Genomic DNA, 16,912 nt, shown 5'->3' on the forward strand with positions numbered 1-16,912 from the left:
TAATAAGAAAACATGTCCTGAAAGTTCATGTAGTATTAGATCATAAGATAAGGAAGGTGTTGAATACAAGAATACATCACTCACTTTCTGTTTTTGTTTAGTATTAATTTATATGTAAAAAAAAACAAAAACAAACATTGTCCACGTGGCTAAAGAATAAAATGGATTTAATTTCTTGGTTTTGTTTTTCAGCAAAAAAGCAAGTAACCGTAATATGTTGTGTTTTCAGCCATAACTACCTTACTTTGTTTAAAGCTCACAAGGTACTCCCCCTCCTTTGATCCAAACTCCTAGTCTCACCCACAATGCACCTGGAGCAAGGCCAGGGCTGCTGTTAATTTGGCCTCATTATTAAGTTAAAAGCAGCACGGGTGGCAGTGCTGGAGCTAATGAGCATTGTAGGGCATTGCTGGCTGTTCAGCTCCTGCCGATTAGAAAAATGAGAGTGGAACATGAGTCAAGGGGTGAGAGGATCTTGGATGAAACTGTCTGATCTGTCTACACTTTGCTGTCATTGGAAGATACCAACTCCCAGCACAGCAAGAAAGAAATCCTTTAGTCCTTAATCTGCATTATTTTCCATTGAATATTAGCATATGTTTGAATTCATTTTCAATTATTACAAAGACATGTGGCAGTTCTTATGTGTTATATTTTTTATGTCATTGTTTCAGCATTTTAAAGTAAGGAAGGTTTCTGCTAATGTGATGTTGTGAAAATTACAAAGAAACAAACACACACACACACACACACACACACACACACACAGGGAACATTTTTGTGCAGACTGTGTATAAAAATACAATTCGGGGATTGTCTCACCCTCGAGATCTTGAGAGAAGGTTTAGAAGTTTTAAGTTTGTTGAACTTTTCCTACTACGGCACCACTAAATTGTCCAAACACGACCACATTGGCATTCTTTTACAAGTCTTTTCAATACAGCATAGTCTGACCACACACTGACAATGTTTTTCCAGGATATATTAAGAAGATAGCAGGCCAGGTCGGCAGCTTAAGAAGATTTGTAGAAAACTCAAATTTGAAATCAAACAAGAGTAAGATCAGATCTCTGTTTAGTTTTGGATAAACTCTGCTGAGAGAGTAGACTGGACTGATGGTAACAGGAACATATGAGGAAAATAACCCCAAAGATAGGGTGTGTGATTGTATTGCGTAGGGGTCACATAGCATATCAATGCTACATTAAACGTCATTGTTGTCACTACCTTGGTTGATGGCTTATGGGCGTAATAGTGATTGGCTGACTTCAACTTCTGTTTCAGAAAACACAGAGAGAGAGCGTCAGACGGTATGTAAATTCTGTTTGAAGTGCTTTGTGAAAGTGGTTAAAGATACCTATAGCTCCTGTTCATGAAAAAATCCATCCTTTAAAGGGAAAAACAAGAAATAAGTGACATTAGCCCACACAAAATATAAAGTTGCCTCTATTAAAAATCACGGAATCAAAGCCAGTGAAATTTTCTATCATGCATGTCATGCCTTTGATCGTATTTTCTAAAAGATGCCAAACACAGAGCAAAGTTTCTTATTGTAATTTTTTCAAAAGCATAGAGTAGCACTCCCCCACCTTCTCTGCTTGTTGCAAGCTTTCGGTCAGCTGTATATATATAATTATATTGATTCTCCTTTGTTGAAAACAAGAAAGTTTGTGGCTGAGGCATATTTTCCGTTAACAGAAAACCCTGGTATCTCTGTTTATAGTAACACTCCTTTGTTGGCAATAAGTTAGAGAAGTTAGCATGTCTGTCAGGAAAGACAAATAGCCTGGAGCGTGGCTAGTGGCGTAGCGGTAGAGAGCGCGACGGATGTACAGAGGCCTCAATCCTCAACCCAGATGTTTGAGTCCTGACCTAGTGAGACCTTTCCTGCATGTTTTCCCTCTCTCTCCACCCCATTTCAAACCTGTCTACTGTAAAATAAGGGCAGCCACTGGCACAACATAAAAAACAACCTAATGCAGGTTGATAACCTAGTGAACTATGAGCTGACATCAACTAGTCAGTCTCGGTGTTACTTCAAAAACAGAGAGCAGTACAGAATAATTTTGGTTTTCAAAAGTTCTACTCCTTTCATTAAAGTCACCTGGAAGTAATACTATAATTTTGCCTAAGTCATATGTACATCAGTTTCAAAAAAATCACAGTATATTTCAAAAGCGTCTGCTGCTGGCTCTCTTATAATTTTACCGACTTTGATTTCAAAGATAAATCTGTCCATGGGCTTGTGTTTCATCATTTTCCTGTGCATAAAATTCAAAATAACAATACATTTGTAAACTATTATATCGTGAAAACTATCAATAGCAATTTCCCCCCTGCTGGATATTTTTTTGTGACACTTAAATGTTCCATATAAAATATACAAATTTTAGTATCAGACAAAGATAATCTAAGAAAATAGAAAAAATTGTTTTCAAATGATGATTTCATTTAAATAGTAGAAAAAGCTACCCAAACCAACCTGGCCCTACGTAAAAAGTAATTCCACCCTTGTTAAATCAGGAATTAAATGTGTCTCTGGCCACACCCAAGCTCCTTATTTTAACTAATGTCTGAATCCTGACAATATGTCCTGAGAGTAGACCTGAGAACAGTCATCTTTTATCTGCTAAACAACAACAATATCTGATGTACATGATTACCAGATTTGACGTCAGTAAACTGTATAAATGTTTGTGTGATTCCCTGACTTTTAAGATTTTGTTTTGCCGTGCTGTGTGACTCCGTGAGAGGTTCGTGTCAGGATAAAAATCCCAGAGGGCTGAAAAGTTATCAAAAGTCTGTATGGTCTTTAGGTCTGCAGAAAGCTTACTGATCTGTACTCTTTATGCAGTGGAACCCTTTGGAATCATCAAAGAACAGAATCTGTCATTTTTCCAAGAGGTCCTTATTAGAGGCTGATTAGTGAGACTGTTTTTATACATAAGATGGAAATAGCCTGCAATATTTTCTTAAAATTGCATAGCTTTTGTTTGGCTTGTTTGACATGAGAAATGATGAAGGTGTGGACAGTGAACACACTGGTAAGGGCCTTCTTTTGTCTGACTAATAAGATGCGTTATGTGACTTTACCATAATTGTACTCCTAATTGCCTTAATATTGTGTTTACTTTTGACTTTTTTGCACATACGCTCAAAATGTTACTCTGTGTGAAGTTTGCACAATAAAAGCTGAAAATCAATTAGTGAGCTACAGCCCTACTTTGTTTTCCCTCAGTTTGGTGGCAGTTGTTAGTTTATTTTTATTTTTTTGTCAGGAAAGCAAAACTGTTGGACAGCACTGTATACTTATCATTATAGCTTTAATAATCAGCACTGTGTCATATGATTGCATTGGCAAAGCTAGTATTAGTAGCACTTTTCCTTTTGAAACCAACATTGTCAAGTGATAGTCTGTTGTTTTTTTTTTTATTGGCATCTTGTTAAACTGGAGTATTTTTGTTCAAGGTTCTCGCGTGCTAAATCTTTGGTAAAGTCAAAGAAAACGATGATTGTCCATGTTTAAAGTCTGGTTTCATTTAAGAAATGAGAAAACAAATGATTTTATCCTGATGTTTATTTTATCTGAACAATAAACTAACAATTCATTTTGGAGAACATTAGAATATAGTGTAAAAACAACATACCAGTAAATGGTAAAACCAACTAAAGTTATCCAGTTGCTTGAGCCAAATACAGTACACACATCAACAAAACTGCTTGCCAGGAATTTAAAAATCACAACCCAAGTGTATTGCCATCAACAGAAACATGAAATTAGATCTTTATTTTATTTCACATACAATATGTTCAGTCCAAAATCAGGGTCTCAGAATAATGGTCAACATTAAATGGAAAATATTTAGTCATGAACTTCGTTCTTTTTCTGGTTCTGGTTCTTTGGAAGCATACTCAAGAGGTGTACAGGAATAAAACAATAATTACTAATATTTTGCCTTCTATATAAAAACCATAAGGAATAATATTTGCCCTTAGGCAATATATTATTTTTTTAATGAGACGTTTGCTGTAATTTATGCAACTATTTTATTTCCACAAAGAAAAATATTTTTTATGCCAAATCTATTAACCCAGGCCAGGATGGGCATACTGCCTTGAGTATGTACTGAAAAAACTAAATGGTCCCTCACAGACAAGAAAAGCAAACTATTATGATCATGTAGAACCTAATATCAGATTAAAACCAGATTCAGTTTGCATGTTTTCTTTGATTTTGTAAAGAAGCACGAAAAAATGCAACAAGGAACCAAAGCCTTGATTTTTTAAATCCATGCTTTGTGGCAACATTACTAAGTACACGCTTTTTCTGAAGTTAGATTTCTTTTCAGTTTCCAGTGGGAATTAAAACAAGAGCACAACATAAAGTCCAGATTCAAACCTGGAAAGTCAAAGCTCTCAAAAATGCAGTGATTGCTGCAGGTATAAACTATTCTTTACCACTTTTGGCAGTTTATATCTCAGTAAACTTGTAATACACACTTTATTTATGAATGCAAAAAATGCCAGCCACAGCAAAATGTTTAGATTTGTAACAAGTCTTTGTGGATTTATAGTTTATTAGAAAGATTATGTCAATTCCCCAGCAAGAATTAGCAGAAACGTTTCCCAGAACATTTTTGTGGAGACTGAGCTGTTCCTTAGGTCTTGAAAGGATGCTGCATAGCTTGGCTTGTTCTGATTCTCAGCCAAGGAAGTTCCACTTACAAGTTGGAAAATAATGTTACCAATATCCTGCTTGTATTACTGTGTTTGTCAGTGTGACAAAATACCAGAGGCAGCTTCTGATTTCTGCACATCTGAGTAAAGTGACTTTGCTGCTTAGATTCTATGGATCTGTAACAACCTGAGCTGCGTTCAAATGCTTTCTCTCCTTTTTTTCAGTGTGACAGTTTACAGCCACTATCAGTCACAGTATTGTCCTCTTGCAAAACGGTCTCTGATGAAGAACACTTAGCCCTGTTTATAGCTACCCAGGTTCAAAGAGAGGCCAGCAGCACAATGGATCAGGCCAAGTGGGCTGCAGCACCACTGTGTGGGAGACACCATTATACACTAAGGTACCAAAACAGAAAGAGAGAGGAGGTCACATTTAATTTGTCAAAATTTAGCATGTAACAGTTTTGTTTGACATCAAAAATATATTCAGTAGGACTTTTTTGTCATATTTTCTAAAACATTCATTTGATTTATCTTTCTTTCCTTTTACTATCGGCTGAGTCAGTGGGCAGGACTGTAAGGCCATCTGTAGGTCAGGATTGTCAACATTTTTTTGTGCATGAGCCCATTGACTGACTGCAACAGTTCCTACTTTATGCTGACTTCCCATTATAAGAACAGAAGACATACTTGGTCTTGGCATGAGTGCCACATTAAAGGGATAAAACTGGAGGTTGGGTTCTGAGTAAATGTTTGGCTAACTCAGCTTCATCACATGTCCGGTATTTAGCTAAATAGTCGGCCGACATTGACTATCACGTACAATAAAGAAAGGCTGTCTTCTCTCTCTACCCAACCTCCATTGCTTTAATCCAGCTAACCTTGTCAAAACCAGCAGACCTCATTCAGAACAAGCAGATGACTCTCTGCACGCCAGTGGCCTCTATAAATAGACATTTCATTGAGAAGCAGCCGGCTATATTGTAAACAGTGGGCTAACGGGAAAGTGATGGAAAGCTTCACCCTTAAGGCATGATGTACAACAGCACACTGACACTACTTGTGCCGCTGTCTATGACTACATGCAAAAGTTATCTCTAAGAGCCAATTTAAACTTGTCATCTATTATGTACATTGCTGACCAAAAAGTTGGAATAACTTTTATTTCAGACACATTCCTGTTTTCATCCTGCTTTCATTTTCATGAAGAAAACACATGAAAACAAGTAAAACATACTTTGTTCCAACTATTATAGGTAAGAATTTATGTTGTTGTACAGATGTATTATTAATCATGTGTTGTTTTAGTCATCACTTTGTTTCCCCCAGAACATGTACAAGGCAGCATGTCCATTCTGGCATGGGTTAATAGATCTGGCATGGAAAATAATCTTTACTTGTGAGAGTAAAATTCTCAATTAAAACAATTAAAATCCTTTAACTGTTTAAATTAAAGGATTACTCTGCGAATAAAACTGTGTGATTACTAATTTCATGAACAAGCAAATGCTTTATTGAGAAAAATTTGATATTTGCCTAATGTCAAATATTATTTCATATAATTTCTTTTGCCAAGGCAAAGGTATTATAGGTATAAGTATTCTGCAAACACATCCAGTCTGCTTACAATGCAAAGCTCTATTATGCACAGTTTTAGATGTGCACTTGAAATGCTGTTTGCAGCCCACACCTACGCATACCAAAATGCAGTGGGTTGCACATTACTAAACAAGTTGGGTCAGCAGTTAATCTGTTCAATGGAAAATCCTGGGTACACAGACAGTTTCTTTTATATCTGATAAAGACCTTTACATTATAAAGAACCCACCACACAGGAGTGCAGGAATGCAGTGCTTTTAGAAGTCTTCATATCCCTTAAACCTTTCCACATTTTATCACGATACAACTATAAACTTTAATCAATTTTATTCCAGTTTCATGTGATAGACTAACACAAAGTAGTGCATAGTTGTGAAGTGGAAGGAAAATCTGTTGACCCATCAGAATTTATTCAATCACCGTTTGCTTGCAGTTAGAGCTGCAAGTGCTTTGAGGTATTTTTCTGCCAGCTTTCTACATCTGAAATTTTGGCTCTACTTTGCTCTAAACCGTGCCATCATAGCGCTGGCTGTATGTTTGGAGTTGTCGCACTGCTGGAAGGTGTGCTCGACTCTAGCAGGAACGTTTTTTCTAATAGGTTTTTGCCAGGATTGCCCTATTTTCAGTAACATCCATTTTCCCAATAACTTTAACCAGCTTCCATGTCCCCGCTGAAGAAAAACATCCCCACGGCATGATGATGCCACCACCATGTTTTACTGTTGGGCTGGCGAGTTCTGGGTCTCACTGGGCTCCTTCTGACTTCTGAAGGCACAAGATTTTATTCACAGACATCTGTCATGAAAGTTGAAGCTTCACAACAAGAGCATGGATGCAAACTACAGGAAAAAATGGAAATAGTAGTATTATTTCATAAATTCCCTGTTTTAATTATGACAAAATGACAAATAACAAAACTCTTCACACTTTCTTCATATCAGATCACACATTCAATTCCCTTAAATTTTGTTGATTCATCTCAAGGCACATATCCCATTTATATTCAAAACTAATATAATCAAATCAACCCAAATATAGATTTACTTCATATTCAATTCAATATGTACTAATATGTACATATACGCTGTAAAAGCATACTTATTTATGCCTTAGAATCGTTCCCAAAAACAGTACTGGATTTATGCAGATGTTAAAATTTATTAGATGTAAACTCACACCCACCCAGTTACAGAGGCAGACAGATAAAGCAAAAACTGGTGTGAATCCTTGCCATTGCTGCAGCAAAACAGCAGAAGTCAGACTTTGGTAAAGGTCTAGAAATGGAATTGTACTTTAAAAGGTATCACTTTACACCTTGAGTTGTTTAAAAATCTACACTATAACTTTGCAAGAGAAGAAGAGAAGAAAGCCAACTACCAAACCACAGAAAGAGCAGGCTATGCAGTCAGAGAGAAGCTGAACCATTTTAACTGCACTTGTTTGATTCACAGTCCTCACAGTGATCCCAGCCAGAGGGAGGGATTTTGAGGTCAGAAGACCTGTAGGAAGGCTTAGCTTGAAATGTCAAACGTTTTATTTTGACTTCATGGAAAAAAAAGACAGTTCAAAGGGACCGACAGACCTCATACTACCAAGAATATTTTCCTTCCTACTTTAAAAGCAGGCACAGACTGGCTCATTCATGGTGCTGAAGCAAAACAACGAGGTGCTTCATCCCTGAAGGCCAGTGATACTTGATCATCAAACTGCCACCAATTAGAGCATTAGGAGAAGTCATTTATTTTGCCCAGGTTAAAGAAGGTGCTAAACTCCATGAACCATCCCCTCACTTCAAAGTTTAAATTTCTCCCAGATCAGCAGTCGCCCCACAGAAAGAAAGAGGGATATTGAGTGAGATGAGGGTTCTGGAGATGAGGTTCACCACAGCAGACCCTGTCACATCTGGAGCAGTTGGAGAAACCACACCCCTGTTTTTATTATTTAAAACCTGGTTAGATAGATGGGTGTTGGGAAAAGACAGGTTTCATGCAGACAACAAACAGGAAACCTCAGAAAGATTTCTTAGGTAGTCTACTGACTTACACATACAGTATATTACTTAAGGAGGCTAGGGTATCTGCATCTTTGTGGTGGAAAAAAAAATCAACACCTGAATGTTTACATTTCTATAACTGAGAAAAAGACAGGATTGAAATATAGTGCACAAATAGACATGGGTTTTATTCTGAGGCTTAGGAAATCAAATGTTTGCACACAGTCTTAGGGCAGAGGTTCTTTCAGGACTTCTCTGTGCTTCCCTCTAATGAAGGCATCCCAACAACTTTTTTCGTTGGGATGCCTACGTAATTGTTTTGTTGCTGAGCTTCTTAAACCAAATGCCTGAAAGACATTGCAGATTGAAAAAAGAGATTTTGATGTCTAAAACAATGAGATGCCCTTGCTTTTTACCTACAGCCATCATCTCTCACAAACATACTGTGAATGAACATAACCTGAGTGATATACAGCGCCCTCTGCTGTGTAGGATCTGTTCTTTCAACATAAACTCTTTCTCAGGATGAAGGGGAGGCAAATTTGTCCCAGCATGCATTTAGGGCAGCGCTACATAGGACAATTAACAAAAAGTACTAAAAAGTAAAAATAATAAAAATAAATGGTAAAACTAGTTTTGGTGAAGGTGGAAATGAAAAAAATTTATTTTAGAAAATTGAAAAAAAAACATTACCTTTTAACAAACTGTTGTATAGTGTGAGGTTTTTAGAGAACCAATGTGCAGACAAAAGTGTTGCAGAGCCATGGTGAGTAAAATCTTCTTTTTGATTAAAGGCAAACATACAGCAAGCAGGCATGTAAACAAAGGCACAGAATAGGTAACTGTCGAGGAAGTAACAGTAGGATCCAGTGGAGAACAATGACACTCTGAGGGTATAAATGCTGGGGAAGAGAGGAGAATGGACCAATGAACCAAGGGAGCTAATCAGCAGGGAATGAGAAGCAGCTTGGTGGAAGAGGGGTTGAAAGCAACTGAGGGAGAGTGAGTAATTAACATCTAAGTGAACAATGAGACTACCAAAATAACATAAACAGAGGGAATAATAGATCTATACCAACTAAAACATCTAACATAGTAATCCAGGAAGAAACAAAACACCTAAACAGCAGAATAAATCTAATAATATGAATGAACTAAAATAAAGCAAATAAAAAGCATAGTAGTGCAGAGAAGGAAACAATACTCAAACTCCAAACACAGGCAGATTATTAAAATGGTTATAAGGTCTGTTTAACTCCAAAACCAAACCGCTGTTCACAATATTTCATGCACAATACCAAAATTAAATATTAATATTTCTGACACAATAAATGACAACACATCCTTGGAAAAAAAGATTGCCAAGCAATCTAAAGCACCATGATAGTCATACATTCTCTATAACTATAGCTTCATATAAATAATCAATCACATATTCCTACCATCAAAGTACAGCTAAGGAAAACTAACTGCTTTTATTATGATAACATTTTATTTCAGGTAATGTTTTCACAAAATGCACATACATAGATTGTTTTCATGGTGGAATAAAGCAATTTAACCAGAATTCATCTCATTTTCGTTTGAACTGCAGGTCATGGAGAGGGCCAAACAACCGGGAGTGCTGGTCTTGTGTTCGTCCCAAACTTGGGAAGAGGACATTTCATCCAGAGGCTCTACCCAGAGCTCCAACAATAACACCTCCTAGCTGAAAGGAAATTCCTCAGCCTCCTCTGCTCTCTGCTGGAACATGCAGCTCCTTTTCTCCTGTGTGGATAATGAGGTCATTTCGCATTATGATATTTTTCTTTTCTTTTCAGTCATTTCAGTAAGGTATAATTTAGCTCTTGCCTGTGTGGTAGGAAGAACAAAAGGTGGTCAATGAGTTTAGATTTTCATCTAAAAGTCTACATATAAAACAATAAATAAAACAAACTAAATAATGAAGGTCCTTCATGTCGGTGGAAGTGCACAGAAAGGACATGATAAGCTGTGGAACAGAGTGGGTTGTACTGGTGAACTAAGCCCTGCCAAAACCAACTCTGTGCCATGCTCCGAGACAATCTGGTTGTAGCAGCAACCATGCTGACCTTGAGTAGAAGTGACAGTGTGTCTGAGAGGCATGTTACAAGTCAGAGAAAATTGGAAGTAAACAGATAAAAAGAATGCAATCTCTGCTGGAAGTAGCAAGGCACAGGGGGCAGGAAATAAACCTGTATTTAAGCTGATTACCCGAGCAGAGTCCCAGCCCCTTTCAGCAGCTCCGAACCGGCCTCAGCGTTGCCAGTGTTGTTAATTAGAGGTTTGCTAAGGGGAAAAAAGGCAGCCTTGTCAGACTTGCAGCAGTGTTAGTGATGGCTGGCTGGAGGGGGACATGCAGAGCTCTTAATTGGGTCTGTATGCTGTATCGGTGGCTGGCTGGAGCGCTGGTGATGATTGCTGTGAGCAGGTGGCCGTGGTGGCAGCTCTGCACAGGCCATCCCGGGCCAGCCTGTCTGTTCTTGTCAGAACCTGGAACACTGAGCAGACGGCCCCTCCACAACACCTCCCTGGCAACACAATGTAACCCGCAGTCATGGAGCACTACTTCCTGACAGTCCAGCCCAGGGAAAGAGGAGGAACACTTTAAACCCAAATGCATTAAATCCCAATCATCTTTGCATGTCAAAAACACAAACCATAAACAAAATACATAAATCAGAAATGGATCTCCAGACTGTGCAATCTGCAGAAGCACTCTAATGTATGAACACTTTTTGTTTTACATGAACATTTTAATTATAAGACTTGATACAAATTAAAGTGAATCACTGACCTGATTACAGATTCACTTTCCAGATTCTTGCTATGTAGAAATTAAGTGAAAGTTGTAGTTTCAGACCAAGGATGTGAGCTTTTGTGTAAATTTTATAAATTAATAACTTATCGGCAGTAGATTTTGTCTGGGCATCTTGATTTAGTAAAAAACCTGATTAGTTGGTCCTGAAGGCTGAAAATCAAAGCCAGCACCCAGACATCTACAGTCCGAAAAGAACTCTGGTCACAGAAACATCACAGCGGTTAATGGGAAAGCCGTTTTCAGAACCCTTTTAACAGTCATCAAATTTGCATTGGGTGGTTATTTACAAAGAAACCAATAACTACTATTTTAAATATAGGTAATTATTGAGACTGTGTGCCACCAATGATCTTCCTGAGTGAAATATAAACAGGTGTAAAGCAGTTTTGGTCAAACCAACTGTCCAATAAAAAACTAAGGAAATAAGGCAGTTTGACCTGTTTAACATGTTCTATTCTAAGTATTGTTTCACACAGGAAGATCATTGGCAGGAGACTGCCTCCTATACCTTCTTTTCTTTGTAAATAATCACTGATTTCTGATTAAACAACCAGCACAACTCAGTCAGACCAGCTTTTAGCTTAATGCCTAGGAACAACTAATCTGGATTTGTACTAAATGAAGACCCCGAGAGAGGTATCTACTGCTGATCAAATATTACCTGTTTCTAACCTTTTAACGGAAATTGACTTTAAAAGAAATCAATTAAAACTGCCAGTCTTAGCTAAGGCAAGTTCATTTATAAAGCACCGTGTGATTGAATGTATTTTTCACAGTACTCTCCACAATAACTGGTATCCATTGTAAGGATGTGCAAAAAGTCATAACGTATTTATTTTCCACTACAGTAGAAGATTACTCATGACATTCCACTCACATTAATATTAATATTGCGATTTGATTTATTGGGCTGTTTTAATTCAGTTCATATCTCCTCCAGAGTCTAGACAAGTGAGGTGAAGAAGTAGAAGCTTCATTTCATTTTGGGACTAGAAATCTGGCCAACCAATAGTAACATGAAGGGAATCAAATATGCAATCTAGACAATCAGTTTACACAGATTTACATGTTCTAAACTGTCCTCAGAACAGTGAACAAAATATTGGAAAATACAAGGGAAACAAAACAAAGCCTATGACTCAATAGGGACTTTATAGGGGTCAGGATGTTGCTTTTCTTTAGCTGCAGTAAGGTTTCTTTGACCACAATTTAGCACATGCGTCATGATTCAGTGGAATTTTGATGAATGCTCTAAATGAAGTGAAAAACAATCTATAATTTAAGGATTTGGCCAAACAGATGCTGTGGAAGGGCATGTGGACCGCCGGTTGCCTGGAAAATCACAGGAACCAGTAGAATTACATTAATTATTGCACAGTGTAGGGCCTTTTTAATGAAATGGAGAAATCAAAGGGCTTCTTTCACACCTTCAAATTTTCGGAGTTCAGCTTGAAGACTCCAGTGTTGAATTTAAAAATGGGACATATTTCATGAAACCACTGACGAAACTGGAGCTGGGTTGGAATAAAATCAAAACTAACATCACACTCTAATACGCAGTGACTAATCTGGCAGTAATAAATGTTATTTTCATTTTTGCTTTTCGCAAAAGGTTATAGCCTCAACCAGAAAGGAAAGCAATGTTTTTCTTTCCATTTTATTTATTTGCTTGTCTTTTGGTTTGTTTTACTGAAGTTGATCTGATCTTATCAACAAATCCCTAAAAGCACACAGACGTAACAGCAGCTTTTCATCTTGACCATATGAAACTTTTTTTAACACAATATATTACATACATTTTGACACATAAGAGGTCGTCTATTTAAAAACCGTTCCTTGCCCGCTTTCCTTCACTCCTTCAAAACAATCTACACCAAGATCTCTTTTTGTTCATTGGTCTTCGTCCACTTGCTGAAGCCACAAAAGGGAAACATTTCCAGACCTTAACCCACCTTACTGGGCCAAGAAACCCACAGCATGTGAGAGCACAAACCATAAAGAGGGATCATTTGTCACGGCCCGTTCACATGTCTGGAATGTCTCAGTTTGTGCGCTCAGAATATCAAACAAGTTGGGTGGTGTTCCAAGGGATCTGTGACGCTCTCATGTCGGCCGATCAAAGCGAGCCGGGTCCTTACAATGTTCACATGCAGCTGCGTCCTTCCTGGCCTTCCTCCACTTTAGTGGTGGATGTTAGACCTCATTGCGGAAGTTCCTGTAAATAAATGGTTTGGTCAGTGTGCTCTTTTATTCATCTGACCATTGGGCTGGTTCAGTGTTAGGCCTGCACTAGGATGGGTCACCATTCCTACAGCTGGCAGCTCACATCTCTGATTTATAAATAAACTCACGTTACAGAAAAATGCACTGACTCATAAAACTATGTTTTTTACTGTGAATGGGTGTTTCTGAAAGATAAATAGTTGAGTTGATTAGATAATTTCGTCCTTAAGGCGCTCTGGATTTGTACTCGAAACTCCAGCTTAAAAAGTCGGAGGTCCTGGAGGCACCCCGATATTGCTTATGCTGATAGTTTGTATCTCGTTAAACCAGTGGGATAAATTCTAGTGGATCTTTAAGTAAAGTATTTTTTAATTGAATTGAATTTATTTGTAAACACAGAGATTGTGATTAGTGTCCTCACTAATGGTAACAATTAAAAAATTCAACTGGTTTTCTGGCTCAGAACAAGAACATTTTCCATTTTCGAGACAAATCAAAGGAAGCGTTATCAGTCGTTTATATTTTTATGTTTTCAAAAATAGGTTACAGCTTTACAGCATCAAACAAAAGTAGGTATATTGGCAAGCCTGTTAGCTTCTCAAAATTTTACATGACAGTGTCGGTAAACAGAGAAAATCTCAAAATGTTATTAGTCAGGCTCTGAATAAACATGCTGCTGAGACAACATTTGAGGAAATTATCTTTATTGGCTTCTTTATTGTAAGAAGTCAGATAGCTGAAATCTTTTAATTGAATTTGAAATGAAACTTTATACAGAACTTTTGGCAATGTCACGCCATTAGCCAATCAATGTGTCAGACTAATTGAGACTTGTCTTGTACAGTAGAAAAATGAGAAATATAATGAAAAAAGCATGATGAAAGTATAGGATAAATACACATCCATTGTACAAGCAAGTTTGAATATTAATCACTGGAGCTTATACGAAACATGTTAAAAAAGCTGCTTTACTGTGGAATCTGTGGGATTGTAATGCTGATGCAGACTTGTTTTAGCTTAGCTAACTGTTATGATTCTGGCACGTCTGCTCTACCCTGTCTCTCTGGCTGCAATCAGCTGATGAGATGCACCTGGTGGCTGCTGCAGTGTAGTGCAATCTATGGCATGCCATACACCTGTGTCTTTCCTGATATATACTGACTCTGACAAGCAGACGGTGCCAGATTTTTGAAAGCCATTGTGTGAGTAGATATCCAGCGTTCCTTCCTGTCTGATCATTGTTCTTGACCTTGCCTTGCCTTTTGGATTTATGCCTCTCTGCCTGCTCCCTGTCGGACTATTTGGATTTTGGTTGTCGACCTTGTTTCCTGCATCTGGTTTATGCCTCTGCCTGCCCCTTGCCTGATGCCTCTTGTTCCGATCGTTGACCCTGTTTCTATCCTTGGATTATTGAGCCAGCCTAGCCCTCAGATTATTCAGTCTGGAGTCACTTCTTACCTGTGCTGTGGAGATCACTGCCTGCCGACCACTGAAGTTTCCCCTCTAGGTTTCAAGTTCCACTCAAGACAAAAGCAGGTTATTGGCTTTTCTGATCCCTGCAAAATCTGGAGAGACTACAAGTCACTAATCCCTCTTTCTGCCTCAGTGATTCCTGGAAGCTGTGAGGAGTGTTACCTGTGTGACGTTTTCCTGTGGCTGAATAAACCTTTTAAACTTTCAGTACTGTGTCTGGCTGAATCTAGGGTCCGCCTGTTTCTGATTCATAGCACTAACACATTCGTATTCAATGCTTTCTAATCTGTCTAAGTCTTATTTTGGAGCTGGAATATTGGATGTAGAATTGGGTTGTCAAATCTCTGAATGTAAACATGATGCTTTATAGACATGTTTGGCTTTATGTATGAAGGTTACGAATCATTCAAGCACATGGCATGGCCTGGATGACTGAGAATCTGCATTTACAACCGGACTGTCTGACATGCATTAAAGCAGAATAGAATGGGAAGCCAAATGTCTCCAGTAACTACAGAAATGGTTCACCACAGAATCATGGAACCACCAGTGTGAAATTTCCTCATATTTGGCAGCAGGTCGGTGTGCAAATCTTCTCACACAGTAAGGTAAATCCTTTTTGTCAACATGGAAGAAGGGAAGAAAAAATGATTCAATTTAAAAACATCAGGGAAAGACCTAAATTCATCAAGAACAAGAAGCATGAGAAGCAGAAGCCTGGTGCAAGAGCTGCCATGAGTCCTATGTTATGTAAACAGCTGTTAATGTTTTTGACTAAAAAGACAATGAAAATATTTTGCCAATAACGTTTGTATGCATGAAAACACAAACTTACAAACTAATTTAAAATGATTAGAAATGGTTAACATTTTCATCAATGAATAAAAATGAGACAAAAGTATGACATGGAAATAAAATCCATCTACCCATTGCCTACACATATTGACCCCTGAAGGGTGACAGGGAGAGGGGATGAGGGTGGGCTGGTGCCTATCTACAACAGACTGAACTGCTAAAGATATGACAAAGGCCCAGTGCTGTTTATAATATTTGCATAAATTTGATTTTGCTGAAAGTCTTTGAAACTTACTGTTTTTAAAAGTGTTCCTTGGTATTAGGATCTGAGTTATTCTGAACCATATTTTAGAATGAGTTTCTGCTACTTTTGTATTTTTTTTCATTTCCAGCTCTGATGAATAGGGCCAAGCAGTTCTGTATATTTTTACCTGTATACTTTTAAATATTGTTCACATCTGTAGACCGCCACCAAAACCCTGAGACCGGGAAGGCTCACCAAACAAGAAAAATGAGCTTGGAGACCCACTGATAATGAATCATTACACAAGGAAAAAAAAATAGAAACAGAAAATGAAAACACTGGATTTCCTCCTTGATGGTCTGACGTTACAAGGATGTTTAACTTAGAGTACCGAGGGCAGTTAACCAGTCACACCAAACACAAGGCTTGGGAGGTTGAAAGAGTGCGCAAAACGGAGAGAAAGAAAAAAGGGAAGAAAACAGGAAAAAGTAATTAATCATGCTACAGTCTGTGAGTCTGGTGGAGGTGTATCTTAGCTCTGGATTTGCAAGCCAGTCTCAAGAGGTAGGCCAGTGTAACATGAACGCTGTGCATGGGTGGTCAGCTAATTGGCAAAATTCAGATGTGAAAAAGACGTTTTCCAAATTCCTGGCTGCAAAGTCCCTTCTCACCTTCCCTGACTAAACTGCAAAGCCAGACCAAGGCATAAGGGAACTAAGGTGCTGCCTGGAGGGGCTCCAGAGAGCACTTGACCTCTAACACTAAAGGTCCTTTAGACACCCTTGACTGGTCCTTGTAGAAATTGCAAATTGCACATGCATAAAGTCTATGCTGTTTTTCTTTTAAAAAACTGGCTTTTATTTTGAAGATGACACCTTTCATTTCCCATCTAAGCACATTTGGTACAGTTATCTAGCAGTGCACCATTGTAAGCAGGTTCTTTATGGATAAACAGAAAAAATTCAGTTCATGCTAAAAAAAGAAAGATTAATACAGAATGTTGGGTTGTTAAGATATGAGTATATTTGTCTGAAGAAGTGAAGTTGGTGTATGTAGTTTGTAAAAAAAA

General features: G+C 38.0%; 1 long non-coding RNA gene across 1 annotated transcript; it reads left to right on the plus strand.

Annotated features, from left to right (window-relative positions):
• Positions 1-373: 373 nt before the first annotated feature.
• LOC124880283 lies at positions 374-11,079 on the plus strand. Its single transcript, XR_007041284.1, has 3 exons — positions 374-464; positions 1,285-1,310; positions 9,864-11,079. It is a non-coding gene; the product is annotated as an uncharacterized LOC124880283 (long non-coding RNA).
• Positions 11,080-16,912: the final 5,833 nt, after the last annotated feature.

Source organism: Girardinichthys multiradiatus, chromosome 2 (genome assembly GCF_021462225.1).
Source record: "Girardinichthys multiradiatus isolate DD_20200921_A chromosome 2, DD_fGirMul_XY1, whole genome shotgun sequence".
Lineage (NCBI taxonomy): Eukaryota > Metazoa > Chordata > Actinopteri > Cyprinodontiformes > Goodeidae > Girardinichthys > Girardinichthys multiradiatus.